This window comes from Schistocerca serialis, chromosome 1 (assembly GCF_023864345.2).
Source record: "Schistocerca serialis cubense isolate TAMUIC-IGC-003099 chromosome 1, iqSchSeri2.2, whole genome shotgun sequence".
NCBI classification, from domain to species: Eukaryota; Metazoa; Arthropoda; class Insecta; order Orthoptera; family Acrididae; genus Schistocerca; species Schistocerca serialis.
The window spans coordinates 510,728,573-510,745,866 of NC_064638.1; the positions used below are offsets into that span (position 1 = coordinate 510,728,573).

Genomic DNA, 17,294 nt, shown 5'->3' on the forward strand with positions numbered 1-17,294 from the left:
AACATGGTACGAAGCACGCTCTGCCACACAACATCGATAACAAGCATCCCTCTGCCACGCAATATTGGTAAAAAGCACTCTCTGCCATACAACGTTGGTATGAAGTGCCCTCCACCATGTAACTTAGGTACACAGTACCCTCTGCCACGCAATATTGGTAAAAAGCACTCTCTGCCATACAACGTTGGTATGAAGTGCCCTCCACCATGTAACTTTGGTACACAGTACCCTCTGCCACACAACGTTGGTACAAAGCATCCTGTGTCCTGTAATGTTTGTAAAAAGAACTCTTCACCATGCAGCATTGGTACGAAGCACCCTTCACCGCACAACGTTGCTACGAAGCACCGGCTGCCATGTAACACCAGCAAAATGCACCCTCTGTTGTACAAGGTGCAAATAGAATACCTAATTCATAGGATAAAATGAAATCCATATGGTCAGTTGTGAAGGAATTTCTGGTCAGCAGCCCAAGGTCGACGATATAAAGTCAGTTCGTAGTAAAAATATTTTTGTTACTGATAAATCAGATATATGTACAATATTTAACAATCATTTTCTGAACATTGCAGGTGAATTAAATAAAAATTTAGTTTCTACAGGGAATCATACAACTTTCTTGGCAAATGCCTTTCCGAGATTGATGTCTAAAATACTTCTCTGTGATACAGATAGTTGGGAGTCAATAATTAAATCACCGAAGACTAATGACTCTCATGCACATGATGGAGTGCTTATCAGAATATTAAAAGTACTTTTCTGCACATGTTAGCTCTGTATTTAGCCATATTTGTAATTTTTCCTTTAGGAGTTGTCAGTTTCCCGAACGATTAAAGTACTCACTAGTAAAACCGCTCTACAAACAGGTAGAGAGGGATAATGGAGACTATTTTTAGAGCTATTTCTATGCCATCAGTGTTTGCTAAAGTTACGGTATTGAAAAGGCTGTGTTTATAAGGATAATTATCATTTTATATCACACGATTTCCTGTCAAATGTACAGTTTAACAACTGAAAGTGCTATATTCTCTTTTCTCTGTGAGGTACTGGACAGGTTAAACAAAAGGTTTCGAACGCTAGGCATATTTTTTTTTATTTAACTAAGGCGTTTGATTGTGTTGATCACAAAATATTCCTTCAGAAGTTGGACCATTACGGAATACAGGGAGTAGCTCACAATTGGTTCACCTCTTACTTTAGCAACAGACAGCAAAAGGTCATTATTCACAATGTTGAGAATGGCTGTGATGTGGCATCTAAATGGGGTACAGTCAAGCGGGGTGTGCCCCAGGGATCAGTGTTGGGGCCACTCCTGTTCCTTAATTATATAAATGATATGCCCTCTAGTATTAAGAGTAACTCTAAAATATTTCTGTTTGCTGATTACACTAGCTTGGCAGTAAAGGATGTTGTGTGCAACATTGGCTCTGTTTCAAATAGTGCAGTTCATGACCTAAGGTCATGGCTAGCAGAAAATAAACTAATGCTAAATCACAGTAAGACTCAGTTTTTACAGTTTATAACACACAGTTCAACAAAACCTGACGTTTTAATTTCACAGAAGGGGCATATGATTAGTGAAACTGAACAGTCCAAATTTCTAGGTGCTCAGATAGACAGTAAACTGTCGTGGAATGTCCATGTTCAGGATCATGTTCAAAGACTTAATGCTGCCATTTTTAGTATTCGAACGGTATCTGAAGTGAGTGATCGTTCGATATGAAAATTAGTCTGCTTTTCTTATTTTCATTCGCTTATGCCGTATGGTATTATATTTTGGGGTAACTCTTCCCAGTCTGGCAACGGCCTTGCCGCAGTGGATACACCGGTTCCTGTCAGATCACCGAAGTTAAGCGCTGTCGGGCGTGGCCGGAACTTGGATGGGTGACCATCCGGGCCGACATGTGCTGTTGCCATTTTTCGGGGTGCACTCAGCCTCGTGATGCCAATTGAGGGGCTACTCGACCGAATAGTAGCGGCTCCGGTCAAAGAAAACCATCGTCACGACCGGGAGAGCGGTGTGCTGACCACACGCCCCTCCTATCCGCATCCTCATCTGAGGATGACACGGCAGTCGGATGGTCCCGATGGGCCACTTGTGGCCTGATGACGGAGTGCTATCTTCCCAGTCTAAAAGGATATTTTTGGCTCAGAAACGGGCGGTTAGAACAATAAGTGGTGTAACTTCACGAACCTCTTGTCGAGCCTTGTTCACGAGTCTGGGTATTTTGAGATTGGCCTCTCAATATATATATTCCTTACTGTCATTTCTTGTTAACAATATGAGCTTATTCCCAAGAATATGCAGCATTCACTCAGTTAATACTCGGCAGAAATCAAACCTGCATTTGGATCGGACTTCCTTAACTCTTGTGCAGAAAGGTGTGCAGTGTACTGCTGCGTCCATTTTCAATAAGCTAACGCTCGAATTCAAATATCTAGCAATAATCCACGCGCTTTCAAATCAAAACTGAGAAGTTTCCTGGTGAGTCACTCCTTCTATTCTGTTGAGGAGTTCCTTGAAACATTAAGCTGATTCTTGTTGTAATGTTGATTGCGATTTCTTAAACTTATGGCTTGACATTTTTCAGGTTCATAAACATTTCATTTTTATCTCTTATTACTTTTATGTTGTAATTTCATGTACTGACACGTTCCATGACCTTGGAGATTTGCTCCTCAACTTGGTCCTACGGAACTTGACGTGTAAATAAATAAATAAAAATGAAATGGAATGGACGCATAGACTGATCCGTAGGTAAACCAAGCGGCAGACTTCGGTTCGTTGGTAGCATACCGTAGAAATACAGTCGGTTCACAAGCGATATTACTTGCAAAATACCTCTTGCGATCCATCCCCGTATATTACTCAAGTGTGTGGGACCTGTGCAAATACGACAAAAAAGGATACTTTGCTGTCTCATGCGACGAAACCACCGAAGAATCGGGTCACGAAATTATGTACTCACTGATATGTATTCACATGAGTAAATCACGTAAAGTGCCGGCCGGAGTGACCGAGCGGTTCTAGGCGCTTCAGCCTGGAACCGCGAGACAGCTACGGTCGCAGGTTCGAATCCTGCCTCGGACATGGATGTGTGTGATGTCCTTAGGTTAGTTAGGTTTAAGTAGTTCTAAGTTCTAGGGGACTGATGACTCAGATGTTAAGTCCCATAGTGCTCAGAGCCATTTGAACCATCACCTAACGTATAACATTGAATAGAACCGCGAGAAATACGAGTTAATACCAGAGTGCATCCCCCACGCCAGGTGAATGGATAGATTGCATTACTCACATTACCACGAACAATGCCTTGATGGATTGCAGCGAATGGATGTGATCTCAAGAAATAGCGTGATTTAGTATGCAGACAGTGTAGCTCTGTTAAGTGCACAAGTCAATAATATTACTAAGTTCTGTCGAACTCGTGTTATGTGAAGCGCTCGTGTAACATCTCCTTTATTCCCCCTGCAATTATGCGTTATCGTAGTAATGAAATGAAATGATCGTATGGCATTGTTGGCCTGGAGGCCCCATGCGGGGAAGTTCGGCCGCCGTATTGCAAGTCCTTTTTAATTGACGCCACTCCGGCGTCTTATGAGTCAATGATGATGAAAGACACACAACACCCAGTCATCACAAGGCAGAGAAAATCCCCAACCCCGCCGGGAATCGAACCCGGGACCCCGTGCGCCGGAAGCGAGAACGCTATCGCAAGACCACGAGCTGCGGACATCGTAGTAATATTTCAGCTTCATTGCAGTTCAGTACTGCGGAGGAGGAAGTGAACGAGAACTCTACAGGACAGGCAAGTGGGACAAGCACATGGTCATTAAATATACATCTTCCTTCACGCCATGACAACCAAATTAATTCGCTTACAAATGGGCAGCACGAATGGTGAACGGTTCGTTGGACTCATGAGAGAGTGTTGCGAGGACACTGGAAATACTGGAGGGACAGACAGTTCAAGAGAGACACGAACTGTCCCATGAAAGCCTACTTAGGTCATTTCAAGAACTAGTTTTAAATGATGTACCTAGGGATGTACTACAACATCTTTTGCAACGCTCCCGTAGGGACCGCAAAGACAACATTAGTCTAACGGAGGCGCCGAAAGAGGAGTTTCAGCAGTCGCTCATCCATCTCTCAATACACAGATGTAAAAAAAAAGAGACTCTAATAACTGTTGTAGTGAAAATTAGCCTCTCCCCTGCACTTCACCGTGTCTTGCAAAACATAAATGTAGATTTGTATGTAATACAGAGGTCGACGTAAATATAATTTTGAACATAAGGTAGCTTGATATTCTGTTTAAGTAGAGAAAGCTATGGAGTTAGATTTGTACAGCGGGTGGACAAACGCATAGAAACACCAAAGGCCAATATATTACGATGCCTAATAGGTGTAGGAAAACCGCTGACATTCAAAACGGCTTCCAATGTTCTAGAAATGGGTAGATGAGTGTCCTGTGAGATCTTAAAGGGAATTTTATACCATTCTTCCTGCAAAATAGTGGCACGTTCAGGTAACAATGACGGAGCTGGACAGGGATCGCGCACCCTTTTGTTCAACCCAGACCACAAAGGCTCAATAATACTGAGATTTGGTGACTACGGTTCCCATGGTAAATGCAACAGTTTATCCTCGCGCTCACAAAAGCAGTCTTTGACGATGCGAGTGTGTGAACAGGGGCCCTGCCGTCTCGGAACACAGCTTCACCATTGGGGAACAAGCATTGTATCATGAGACGGACCTGATCAGCCGAAATGGGCACATAATCCTTGTCAGTAAAACGATCTCCCAGAGTAACCATGGGGCACCTAGAATATCACGATATGGCTACCCAGATCATCACTAAACCCTGCCATATTTCTCTGGCGGGACGTAAACTCGGCCAGAAGTTAGAAACAATGCGAAAAGACTCATCTACTAAACCACATTCTTACACTGCTCCATAGTCCAAGTTATATGGCTTCAGTACCACGTTTTCCCGTTACCGGCATTTGCATCACAGATTCCAGCTCGCTCTGCAGTTCCTTGCCTTTGGAGCTCCCTTTAGCTTTTAGTGCTGACAAGATTCGCGGGAGCGACGTGCAGTTCTGCAGTGTCTTTTGCAACTGCCGTCCTCTTACTTTTCGGCAGTTCCTTACCTTTGGAGCCCCCTTTGTTTTTAGTGCTGACAAGGTTCGCGGGAGCGACGTCCAGTTCTGCAGTGTCTTTTGCAACTGCCGTCCTCTTACTTTTCGTCACAATTCTCTTCAATTACCGTCAGCCACGATCACTCAACACACGGTTTCGTCCGCATTGTGACTTGACGGATGAGGTTTTCGCACATTTCCTGTGTGCGGTCCAAATCTTCGATACGGTGCCTCTTGAAATACAATACACTTCGGATACCTTGGTTATCGAACACCCACCAAAGGAGTACTAACATTTTCCCCACGCTCGAACACACTTAATTGCGACTCGCCCTTGCAATCTATTGAGGACGTTGCACAAGTGTCACTCGTAGTCGAATACAACAGCGCAAACTGCAAGCCTTCCTTATTTTCGTACAATCGTTATTCACAATGGAATATGCCGCATAGGGTAATGGTAGCAACTGTATCTCTAGCTCGAATTAGCCCGGTGGTGCGTTTGTCGGAAACGCGTGACTGCAGCTGCAGCTACGGTAAGCAGGCTAACGATCTGGGGGACACGTGGGCCGTCTGCTTTAAGCGTGCCACGCCGGCTGTCCCACTTGCCGGGGCGGGGCGTGTCCGGTTTCAGCGCATCGAGAGCCGCCTGTCACCCAAGAGGCGATGCTTCACGTGGAACCTTCACGAAACGCCACGAACGCCAAGCGAACTGACCGCTGTACCGCTACTGCTGAAAAACATCAGCGTGATCCACAAACATTTCTTCACTGGAATCGTAAAGTATAAACTAGCAACAAAACACTTAACATCCGTAGGAAACAAACAGCGATAGTATCTGTATGTGCGATCAGTTTGGTTCCGTCGGATGATCTGTGAGGCATTTCGTGGACTTTGCTGTTGTCTACAGAAAAACTGCAACCCCAGACGACTGCAGCCAAACACAGGAAGACCTACAGAAGTTTGGCGATATTTGCAGGGACTGGCAGTTGAACCTGCAAGGAAATACATCTACATGGATACTCTGTAAATCACAGTTCAGTGCCTGGCAGAGGGATCATCGAACCACCTTCACAATAATTCTCTATTATTCCACTCTCGAACAGCGTGCGGAAAAAACTAACACCTTTATCTTCCCGTGTGAGATCTGATTCCCCTAATTTTCTTCCTATGTAGGTCGGCGTCATCAAAATATTTTCGCATTCGGAGAAGAAAATTGGTGATTGAAATTTCGTGAGAGGTGCCCACCGCAACGAGAAACGCCTTTGTTTTAATGATGTCCACCCAAAATCAGGTATCATGTCCGTGACAGTCTCTCCCTTATTTCTCAATAATACAAAACGTGTTGCATTTGTTTCAACTTTGCCGATATACTCCGTTAGGCCTATCTGGTGAGCATCCCACACCATGCAGCAGTAGTCCAAAAGAGGACGAACAAGCGTCATGTAGGCAGCCTCTTTAGTAGATTTGTTGCATCGTCTATGTGTTCTGCCAATAAAACGCAGTCTTTGGTTCGCCTTCCCCACATTTTCTATGCGTTCTTTCCCATCTACGTTGTTAGTAATTTTCATACCACACAGATATCTAATTTAAATCGTTTAGCAAATTAGTTTTGTTTTGATTTCTGATGTATTTACAAAACGATAAACGACAGCATCATCTGCAAACAACTCAAGACGACTGCTCGGTTTGTTTCCTAAATCGTTTACATAGATAAGGAACAACAGAAGGTCTATAACACTACCATGGGGAACGCCAAAAATCACTTCTGTTTTACTCGATGACTTTCCGTCACTTATTACGACCTGTGGCCTCTCTGATAGGGAATCAAGAATCCAGTCGCATAACTGAGACGATATTCCGTAGGCACGCAGTTTGGTTAGAAGACGCTTGTGAGCTACGACGTCAACAGAATTCTAGAAATCTAGAAATACGAATCAACCTGGGATCCCTTGTCGGTAGCAATCAACACTTCGTCTGAATAAGGAGATAGCTGTATTTCACAGGAACGATGTTTTCTAAATCGGTGTTGACTTTGTGTCAATAGACCTTTCTCTTCGAGGTAATTCTAATTTTCGAACACAACATATGTTCCAAAATCCTGCTCCATATCGACGTGAATGACATAAGTCTGTAATTTAGGGGATTACTCCTGTTGCCTATCTTGAATATTGGTGTGATCCGTGCAGCTGTAACCTTTTGGTACGAATCTTTCGGCGAGCGAGCGGTTTATATGGCGTTAGGTAAGGAGCTATTGCATCAGCACACTCTCAAAAGAACCTAGCTGATATTCAATCTGGACCGGAACACTTGATTTTATTAAGTGATTTAAGTTGCGTCACTAGTCCCAGGATATTTGCTTCTAAGTTACTTGTGTGGACAACTATTCCTGACTCGAATTCTGGAATATTTACTTCAGTTTCTTTGGTGAAGAAATTTCGGAAGGCAATCTTTAATAACTGCTTTAGCAGCACTGTCAACATAGTACTTCCATTGCAATCGCGCAGAGAAGGCATTGATTGTTTCTTGGATTTTCTGTCGGGTTTCGAAACAAAGTTTCGTTGTGGAAACTATTATAACCATGTCGAACTGAAACCCGGGCTAAATTTCAGCTTCTGTATAAAAATCCGCCAATAATGGGGATTATGCGTTCGTTTAAATTTGACATGCTTGTTTCGTTGTTTGTGCAACAGTGTTCGGACCTGTTTTGCGTACCATGGGGAATCAGCTCCCTCGTTTGTTAATTTATTTAGCATAAATCTCTCAGTTCCTGTCGATACTATTTCTTTGGTCTCAAGCCATATGTGGTCTGCAGTTCTTCATTGCTACTTTGGAATAAATGGAGATTGCCTCTCAGAAAAGCGTGAAGCGAGTTTTTATCTGCTTTCTTGAATAGATACATTTTCCATTTATTTTTGGAGGATTTGGGAGTTACGGTATTCAGTCTCGCTACGATAACCCTGTGTTCACTAATCCCTGTATCCGTTTTGAAGCTCCTTGTTAGCTCCAGATTATGTGTTGCCAAGAGATGAAATGTGTTTCCAAAACCGTTTACTATTCGAGTGGGCTCATGAACTAACTGCTCGAAATAATTTTCAGAAAATTGGTTTAGCACAGTTTCGGATGTTGTTTTATGCGTACCTCCGGATTTAAACATGCATTTTTTCCAACAGATTGAGGGTAAATTAAAGTCACCACCGCCTATAATTGTATGAGTAGGGTAAATGATTGAAAGTAGACACAATTTTTGTTTAAACTTTTCAACAGTTGTATCATCTGATTTGGGAAGTTGATAAAAGGACCCAATTATTATTTTATCCGGGTTGCCAAGAATGACCTCTATCCATACTAACTTGCAGCAGCTATCTACTTCAGTGATGGTACAAGATAAACTGCTTCCAACAGCAACAAACACGCAACCGCCAATTGTATTTAGCCTACTTTCTAAACACCGTTAGGTCCTTCGCAAAAATTGCGGCTAAACTTATCTCTAACTTCAGCCAGCTTTCAGTGTCTATAACGATTTGAGCACCAGTGCTTTCTATTATCGCTTGAAGCTCTGCTACTTTCCGAACATAGCTACAACAATTTACAACTGTTACACCGATGGTTCCTACATCTACGTTCTTCCTGTGTTCGATCTGCACCCTTTGAGACTGAAACCCTTTTTGTGTTCCCCCGAGACCCTCTGAGCTATAACACCGCACAGTCCACGCCACATAGCCCCTGCTACCCGTGTAGCCGCCTCCTGCCTGTAATGGACTCCTGACCTATTTAGCAAAACCCGAAACCCCATCACCGTATGGCACAAGTCGAGGAATCTGAAGCCTACCCGTTCGCAGAGCAGTCTGAGCCTCTGATTCAGATCTACAGCCGTGACCTGAAGTCATAGTCAATGGGTTCCAACACCGTGACGTCCAGAGTGACAGCGCTGTGCCTCTCCAAAACAATGGAAGAATAAGATCTCTCCACTCGTTACGGTCATACTCGCAGACGGTGGTCTTCCGGTGTAGTGCAGAACCACAATTCTTCGCTAAACACTATGCGACGCCATTTATCAACAGTCCATGCTTCCCAATCATGGCACATTCTAAATGTAGAGTTTCGTTACGGGAAGATGCTTATGAGTGTAATAAAAATAATCACAATAATTCAATCCCAACAGTCCTCGGAAGGGGCAGTGGGACCAATCAACTAACTTGTTATCCTCAGCCGACAGGCGTCAGTGGATGCGGATATGGAAGGGCATGTGGTCAGCACACCACTCTTGTCAGCTTTCGTGACCGGAGCCGTTCCTTCTCAGCCAAGTAGCATGTTGTTGTTGTTGTGGTCTTCAGTCCTGAGACTGGTTTGATACAGCTCTCCGTGCTACTCTATCCTGTGCAAGCTTCTTCATCTCCCAGTACTTACTGCAACCTACATCCTTCTGAATCTGCTTAGTGTATTCATCTCTTGGTCTCCCTCCACGATTTTTACCCTCCACGCTGCCCTCCAATACTAAATTGGTGGTCCCTCGAAGCCTCAACACATGTCCTACCAACCGATCCCTTCTTCTGGTCAAGTTGTGCCACAAACTTCTCCCCAATCCTATTCAATACTTCCTCATTAGTTATGTGATCTACCCATCTAATCTTCAGCATTCTTCTGTAGCACCACATTTCAAAAGCTTCTATTCTCTTCTTGTCCAAACTATTTATCATCCATGTTTCACTTCCATACATGGCTACACTCCGTACAAATACTTTCAGAAACGACTTCCCGACACTTAAATCTATACTCGATGTTACCAAATTTCTCTTCTTCAGAAACGCTTTCCTTGCCATTGCCAGTCTACATTTTATATTCTCTCTACTTCGACAATCATCAGTTATTTTGCTCCGCAAATAGCAAAATTTCTTTACTACTTTAAGTGTCTCATTTCCTAATCTAATTCCCTCAGCATCACCCGACTTAATTCGACTACATTCCATTATCCTCGTTTTTCTTTTGTTGATGTTCATCTAATACCCTCCTTTCAAGACACTATCCATTCCATTCAACTGCTCTTCCAAGTCCTTTGCTGTCTCTGACAGAATTACAATGTCATCGGTGAACCTCAAAGTTTTTATTTCTTCTCCATGGATTTTAATACCTACTCCGAATTTTTCTTTTGTTTCCTTCGCTGCTTGCTCAATATACAGATTGAATAACATCGGGGAGAGACTACAACCCTGTCTCACTCCCTTCCCAACCACTGCTTCCCTCTCATGCCCCTCGACTCTTATAACTGCCATCTGGTTTCTGTACAAATTGTAAATAGCCTTTCGCTCCCTGTATTTTACCCCTGCCACCTTCAGAATTTGAAAGAGCGTATTCCAGTCAACATTGTCAAAAGCTTTCTCTAAGTCTACAAATGCAAGAAACGTAGGTTTGCCTTTCCTTAATCTAGCTTCTAAGATAAGTCGTAGGGTCAGTATTGCCTCACGTGTTCCAACATTTCCACGGAATCCAAACTGATCTTCCCCGAGGTCGGCTTCTACTAGTTTTTCCATTCGTCTGTAAAGAATTCGCGTTAGTATTTTGCAGCCGTAGCATGAGTGTAATAATAATAATAGTAATTCCACACAGTAAATGGAATGACACCATTAATAAATATAGACTTCGATCAGAAATCGGTAGCTAAGGTAGAATATTCAAAATTTCTAGGTGTATGAATTGATGAGGGGTTGAACTGGAAAAACACACTGAAGATCTGGTGAAACGTTTGAGTTAGGCTACTTGTGCTATTAGGGTCACTGCAAATTTTGGCGATAAACATCTCAGTAAATTAGCTTACCACGCCTACTTCCATTCTCTGCTTTCGTATGGCATCATATTCTGGGGTAACTCCTCATTGAGTAAAAACGTGCAATCAGAATAATTGCTGGAGCTCATCGAAGATCATCCTGCAGACACTTATTTAAAGAGCTAGTGATCTTCACTGTAGCCTCACAATATACACTCCTGGAAATGGAAAAAAGAACACATTGACACCGGTGTGTCAGACCCACCATACTTGCTCCGGACACTGCGAGAGGGCTGTACAAGCAATGATCACAGGCACAGCACAGCGGACACACCAGGAACCGCGGTGTTGGCCGTCGAATGGCGCTAGCTGCGCAGCATTTGTGCACCGCCGCCGTCAGTGTCAGCCAGTTTGCCGTGGCATACGGAGCTCCATCGCAGTCTTTAACACTGGTAGCATGCCGCGACAGCGTGGACGTGAACCGTATGTGCAGTTGACGGACTTTGAGCGAGGGCGTATAGTGGGCATGCGGGAGGCCGTGTGGACGTACCGCCGAATTGCTCAACACGTGGGGCGTGAGGTCTCCACAGTACATCGATGTTGTCGCCAGTGGTCGGCGGGAGCTGCACGTGCCCGTCGACCTGGGACCGGACCGCAGCGACGCACGGATGCACGCCAAGACCGTAGGATCCTACGCAGTGCCGTAGGGGACCGCACCGCCACTTCCCAGCAAATTAGGGACACTGTTGCTCCTGGGGTATCGGCGAGGACCATTCGCAACCGTCTCCATGAAGCTGGGCTACGGTCCCGCACACCATTAGGCCGTCTTCCACTCACGCCCCAACATCGTGCAGCCCGCCTCCAGTGGTGTCGCGACAGGCGTGAATGGAGGGACGAATAGAGACGTGTCGTCTTCAGCGATGAGAGTCGCTTCTGCCTTGGTGCCAATGATGGTCGTATGCGTGTTTGGCGCCGTGCAGGTGAGCGCCACAATCAGGACTGCATACGACCGAGGCACACAGGGCCAACACCCGGCATCATGGTGTGGGGAGCGATCTCCTACACTGGCCGTACACCACTGGTGATCGTCGAGGGGACACTGAATAGTGCACGGTACATCCAAACCGTCATCGAACCCATCGTTCTACCATTCCTAGCCCGGCAAGGGAACTTGCTGTTCCAACAGGACAATGCACGTCCGCATGTATCCCGTGCCACCCAACGTGCTCTAGAAGGTGTAAGTCAACTACCCTGGCCAGCAAGATCTCCGGATCTGTCCCCCATTGAGCATGTTTGGGACTGGATGAAGCGTCGTCTCACGCGGTCTGCACGTCCAGCACGAACGCTGGTCCAACTGAGGCGCCAGGTGGAAATGGCATGGCAAGCCGTTCCACAGGACTACATCCAGCATCTCTACGATCGTCTCCATGGGAGAATAGCAGCCTGCATTGCTGCGAAAGGTGGATATACACTGTACTAGTGCCGACATTGTGCATGCTCTGTTGCCTGTGCCTATGTGCCTGTAGTTCTGTCAGTGTGATCATGTGATGTATCTGACCCCAGGAATGTGTCAATAATGTTTCCCCTTCCTGGGTCAATGAATTCACGGTGTTCTTATTTCAGTTTCCAGGAGTGTATACGAGGGGCGTTCAGAAAGTAAGCTCCGATCGGTCGCGAAATGGAAACGACTATGAAAATCCGATAAAGCTTTGCACAGATGTGTTGGGTAGTGTCTCTAGTATAACCCCAGTTAGCATCCCGTCGCTCTTCTCATTTCTGAGCTCGCAGTGAGTGCGTAAAGATGTCTAGAAGATAGTGTCTGCCGCCAAGTACGAGGGCCTGGTGAGAAATTTCGCCTGAAGCTATGCAGCTAACATTACATAACTGTCGTGCTGTTTCTTCTTCAAGACAATTCTCAGCCGCATTCTGCAGGGGCAATGAAGATGCTCCTGCATCGTTTTCAAATGGAAATGTGAGATTACCCACAATACAGTCCGCAATTGTCTCCCCCTGAGTTTCATCTCTGGTCACAGGAACCGCTGTCTTTGAAGACAACATTTTGACACAGACAACGAGGTGTACGCCAGCGTGGAGAATTGGCGGAAAGCACTGGCGGCTGCCCTCTATGATGAGGCTATTGAAAAGTTGGTACAACGCTATGACAAAAGTCTAAGTCAGAACGGCGACTACGTAGAGAAGTAGCTGAAAGGTGTAGCTAATTGTTACAAGTAAAACATTTCTGATGTTCACTGTGGTTTCAATTTGGCAATCAATCGGAGCTTACTTTCTGAACAGGCCTCGTATATTCACTTATGAAATTTGTCGTTAACAATCCGAACGAATTCAAAAGTAATAGCAGTGTACATGGCTACAATACTAGGAGAAAGGATGATCTTCACTACTCAAGGTTACATCTAACTTTGGCTCACAAGGGGGTAAATTATGCTGCCACAAAAGTCTTTGGTCACTCACGTAATAGCATCAAAAGTCTGACAGATAGCCACATAGGATTTAAAAGGAAATTAAAAGAATTTCTTAATGGCAACTCCTTCTACTCATTAGACGAATTTTTGAATATAGTAAGTGGGTAATTTCCCCAACCCCCACAAAAAATTTAAAAATATTAAGTGTCATGTAATATTTTGTGTAATGTAATATCCTGTATAGACACCTGTTATTAACCTGACACGTTCCACATCATTACGAAGTGTCCTATTCAAGATCTATGGAACAAGTACTAATCTAATCTAATCAATCCGAACAGTCCTCGGAAGGCGCAGTGGGACCAACCAACTAACGTGTCATCCTCAGCCGACAGGCGTCAGTGGATGCGGATATGGAAGGGCATGTGGTCAGCACACCGCTTGTCAGGTTTCGTGGTCGGAGCCGTTCCTTCTCAGCCAAGCAGCTCCTCAACTGGCCTCACGAGTGATGAGTGCATCCCGCTTGCCAGCAGCACTCGGCAGACCCGGACGATCACTCATCCATGTGCTAGCCAAGCCCGACACTTTCGATGATCTGATGGGAACCGGGTTTACCACTGTGGTAGGCTGTTTGCCAATCATAATAATAATAATAAAAATTAAATATATAAAACAGAAGAAAAACAAGTAACAAAAGAAGATAAGAAGAAGGAATGTAAAAACATCATAAATGGGAGAAAAAGAGGATAATCTAAGAACTGACTGGCTGTATTTTACTGATGATTTCGCCATTTAGGTGAATCTACAGTTCATGCAACAATACAGATAAATACGCTACAAGAGACATCTTCAAAAGTAGGCCTATGTATATCTCTTGAAAAAATATACTTTAAATATCTAGGTGAAATAATACAACTGAATGCTTTGACACAGAAATTAACTTAGCAAGCGCAAGGAAAGTGGAAATTGCTTTTCAGTTAACAGAAAACTTGTATAACAAAAAATCCTTATCCATAAATGGAAAATTCTGGCACTGCAACACTGTCTTTAGGCCAGACTGCCTCTGTGCTTCAGAATGCCTTTTGGTAAATACAACCGAACATTTAGGAGTAACAGAAAAAAGGAAAAGAAAATGGGCAGGAAAATATTGGAACCAAAATATGAAAGTGGAAATTAAGGTACAATAAAGAAATATATGAAAGAACAGAATAAATACTGGATACAGTGAGGAAGAGAACAGTTGTATTCTGTGGCCACTTAAAAAGACCAGATAATAAAAAATAGCTTTTTTGACAGAAACCCAAAAACACCAAAGAGGTGGCTCAAAACCGTTAAAAGAGACCTGAGGAAAATGAAAATAATGGAGGAAGAAATGAAAAAAAGAAAAAAGTTTAGAGTAAAAGCAAAAACTTTCACGGGCTTTCAGCAGAAACCAAAGAAAAAGGCAAGTGGAATATGGACCGAAGAAAGGAGAGAACAAAACGGAGAAAGTATGAAAAACAACTGGAAAGGAAAAATGGAGACAAGAAAGAAGACATAAGTTATTTCATACAGTCCTCAGTTGACCATACATGTACAAAACACGTTTAAAAAATTAATATAATAAGAACAGCAACTTCTTTAGATCAGTGCTTAGTACTTTACTATAGCAGAGAGACCCCGAAGCTGCAATTCAGAGAAATACAGCACTGCAGAATCATACGTCCGCCATATTTGATGTACATGCATCATTCAGTTAATTTAAAAACTATAACACAAACATTCTCACAACTTTGACAACGTCGTCAGTTATACAATATAAATCAGCATTTCAATAAGCCTGTACACACAGGCCTGCAAACTTCGGCTATGGGAATGTGTAAATGTGAAGAACATTGTTTCTTTCAGTAATTTGTGCCTACATTCCAGACCCACCCGGATAGCCGAGCGCGTTGACACGTTTCCGAGATTCGGGGAGGGCGTGCCGCCTCGGAATCGAATCCGCCCGAGGAGGTTAACGACGAGTGTCAGTGTGCCGCGCTGCCTGGATGCGGTATCTAGGCGGTTTCCCACACATGACTAAGTGAATACAGGGCTGGTACCCACGTACTGCCTCATTTACAGATTCGTAAAAATTTCGAAAACGTCTCCCGCTTTCGCATGGTTAACACTAGACGGAGATAGATGTGATACAAAGACTCCGTGAGAGGGAGGAATGGATGGCGAGTGGAAGTGCATCCGGTCACATTGCACCACTAACATTGCCAAATCCAAATTAACATGCCGAGCCTCGAAAGACAGGGTATAAGGCCAGGAAAAAGACGTTTCTCGCCTACGTTCAGATAGATTGTCTTTTTTAAATTGCTCGGCCTACGGCTTCTGTCCTATGTTATTCAACTTCCTGTGGTTTGTCGATTCTAACAGTGGACTCAAGAACCCCGTCGGATTTGTTGCTGACAGCAGGTACGACCAGGCCAAGAATATGAGCCTTTGCCAGACTAGAATATAACCGGCCTGCCACAAATCTGTCCATGTGGATAGGACATCAACTGAAAAGGTTGGGCACCGGTTGCTCGCGTCAACATTTACTGCGCGAGAGCAGGTTCAGCATTACCTCAGTAAATAGGTCGATTGCGCGCTATGAGGTATGTTAGAAACGTTCGACTGTACGTGAGTGCTTTATTTGCTGTTTAGTAATGTTTGCACTGAGCACTTTCTCTGAGTTCTGTGCTTTGTCTGCCAGTTCCTACTCCTCGTGTGTGACTAGTAAGTTACGAATTGATTATAACTTTCCTGCAGAGCATATAATAAGAGAAAGAGTCCGTACGTTGATCTTTGTTGGAGGAAATTTAGCAACGAAAGTCACAAACTCAAAATGAGGGCTTCCGCCCCACATTTGGGCTTCCAAGTTCTGAAAGAACAATCAGTGCTTGTGACGCATTTCACAGAACACAACCACGTTTGTATAATATCGTTGACGGTATCAGTCAAACTCAGATAAACTACCTACATTAAAATGTACGTATGATACGTATAGTCCTCACTGATACAACAACGAACTTGTAAAACGTGTGCCTTGTATACAGGAACTGGTTTTAAAGTACAGAAATGGAACTACGAATTTTTGATAAAGCGTTTCTTATTATTATCAGAAGGAATGAAAATAATTTCCGTGCCTCTTTAAATATCTCGTCGGATGCCACATTATGGGCATGAGTGTTTTGTCAAGCATTTTTAACCACACCTATGGTTGATCTAGGTTAGCAGTCATAGACAGTCCTGAGTCTCTGGAGATGGGAAGGAAAATGCTGTAGTACCAAATTAAGCTATATTTTCCTCCACCCACAGTTGATCTGATTCAAATATTCACCACTACGCGCAGCTGATGTATTTAAAAAAAGGGACGGAGTGCGCCGTTGACCACATCAGGAGCAAGTAAATTCTGGGTCTGTGCACAGCCAGAATCACCTGACTGAAAAGTACCGTGTGTTAACGGCAGTTTGTAATAGTTGCCCGGTTAACAGCGCCTGTTAATGCGACCATTTCCCCGACGCGACGGGGAGATACGGTCTGTTACGAATCGAAGCCCTCCGGCGTATCGGCGCCGAGGCTTCGCTGTGCCGGCCAGCCTGGATGTTGCTTTTAGGCGGTTTCACACAAGACAGTGATGACTACCGGCCTGGTTCTCGTGTTCCGCCTCAGATTACACTCTACACAAACGTTGCTAACACTTTCTCGCTCTTGCACATAGAATTTACTCTACATGCAGACAGGACAGGTATACCCTTTCACCGGCCGGTGTGGCCGTGCGGCTCTAGGCGCTTCAGTCTGGAACCGCGTGACCGCTACGGTCGCAGGTTCGAATCCTGCCTCAGGCATGGATGTGTGTGATGTCCTTTGGTTAGTTAGGTTTAAGTAGTTCTAAGTTCCAGGGGACTGATGACCACAGATGTTAAGTCCCATAGTGCTCAGAGCCATTTGAACCATTT

The 17,294-nt window shown here is 44.2% G+C and overlaps 1 pseudogene; it reads left to right on the forward strand.

Annotated features, from left to right (window-relative positions):
- Positions 1–1,798: 1,798 nt before the first annotated feature.
- On the forward strand, positions 1,799–1,916 carry LOC126426937 (5S ribosomal RNA; annotated as a pseudogene).
- Positions 1,917–17,294: the final 15,378 nt, after the last annotated feature.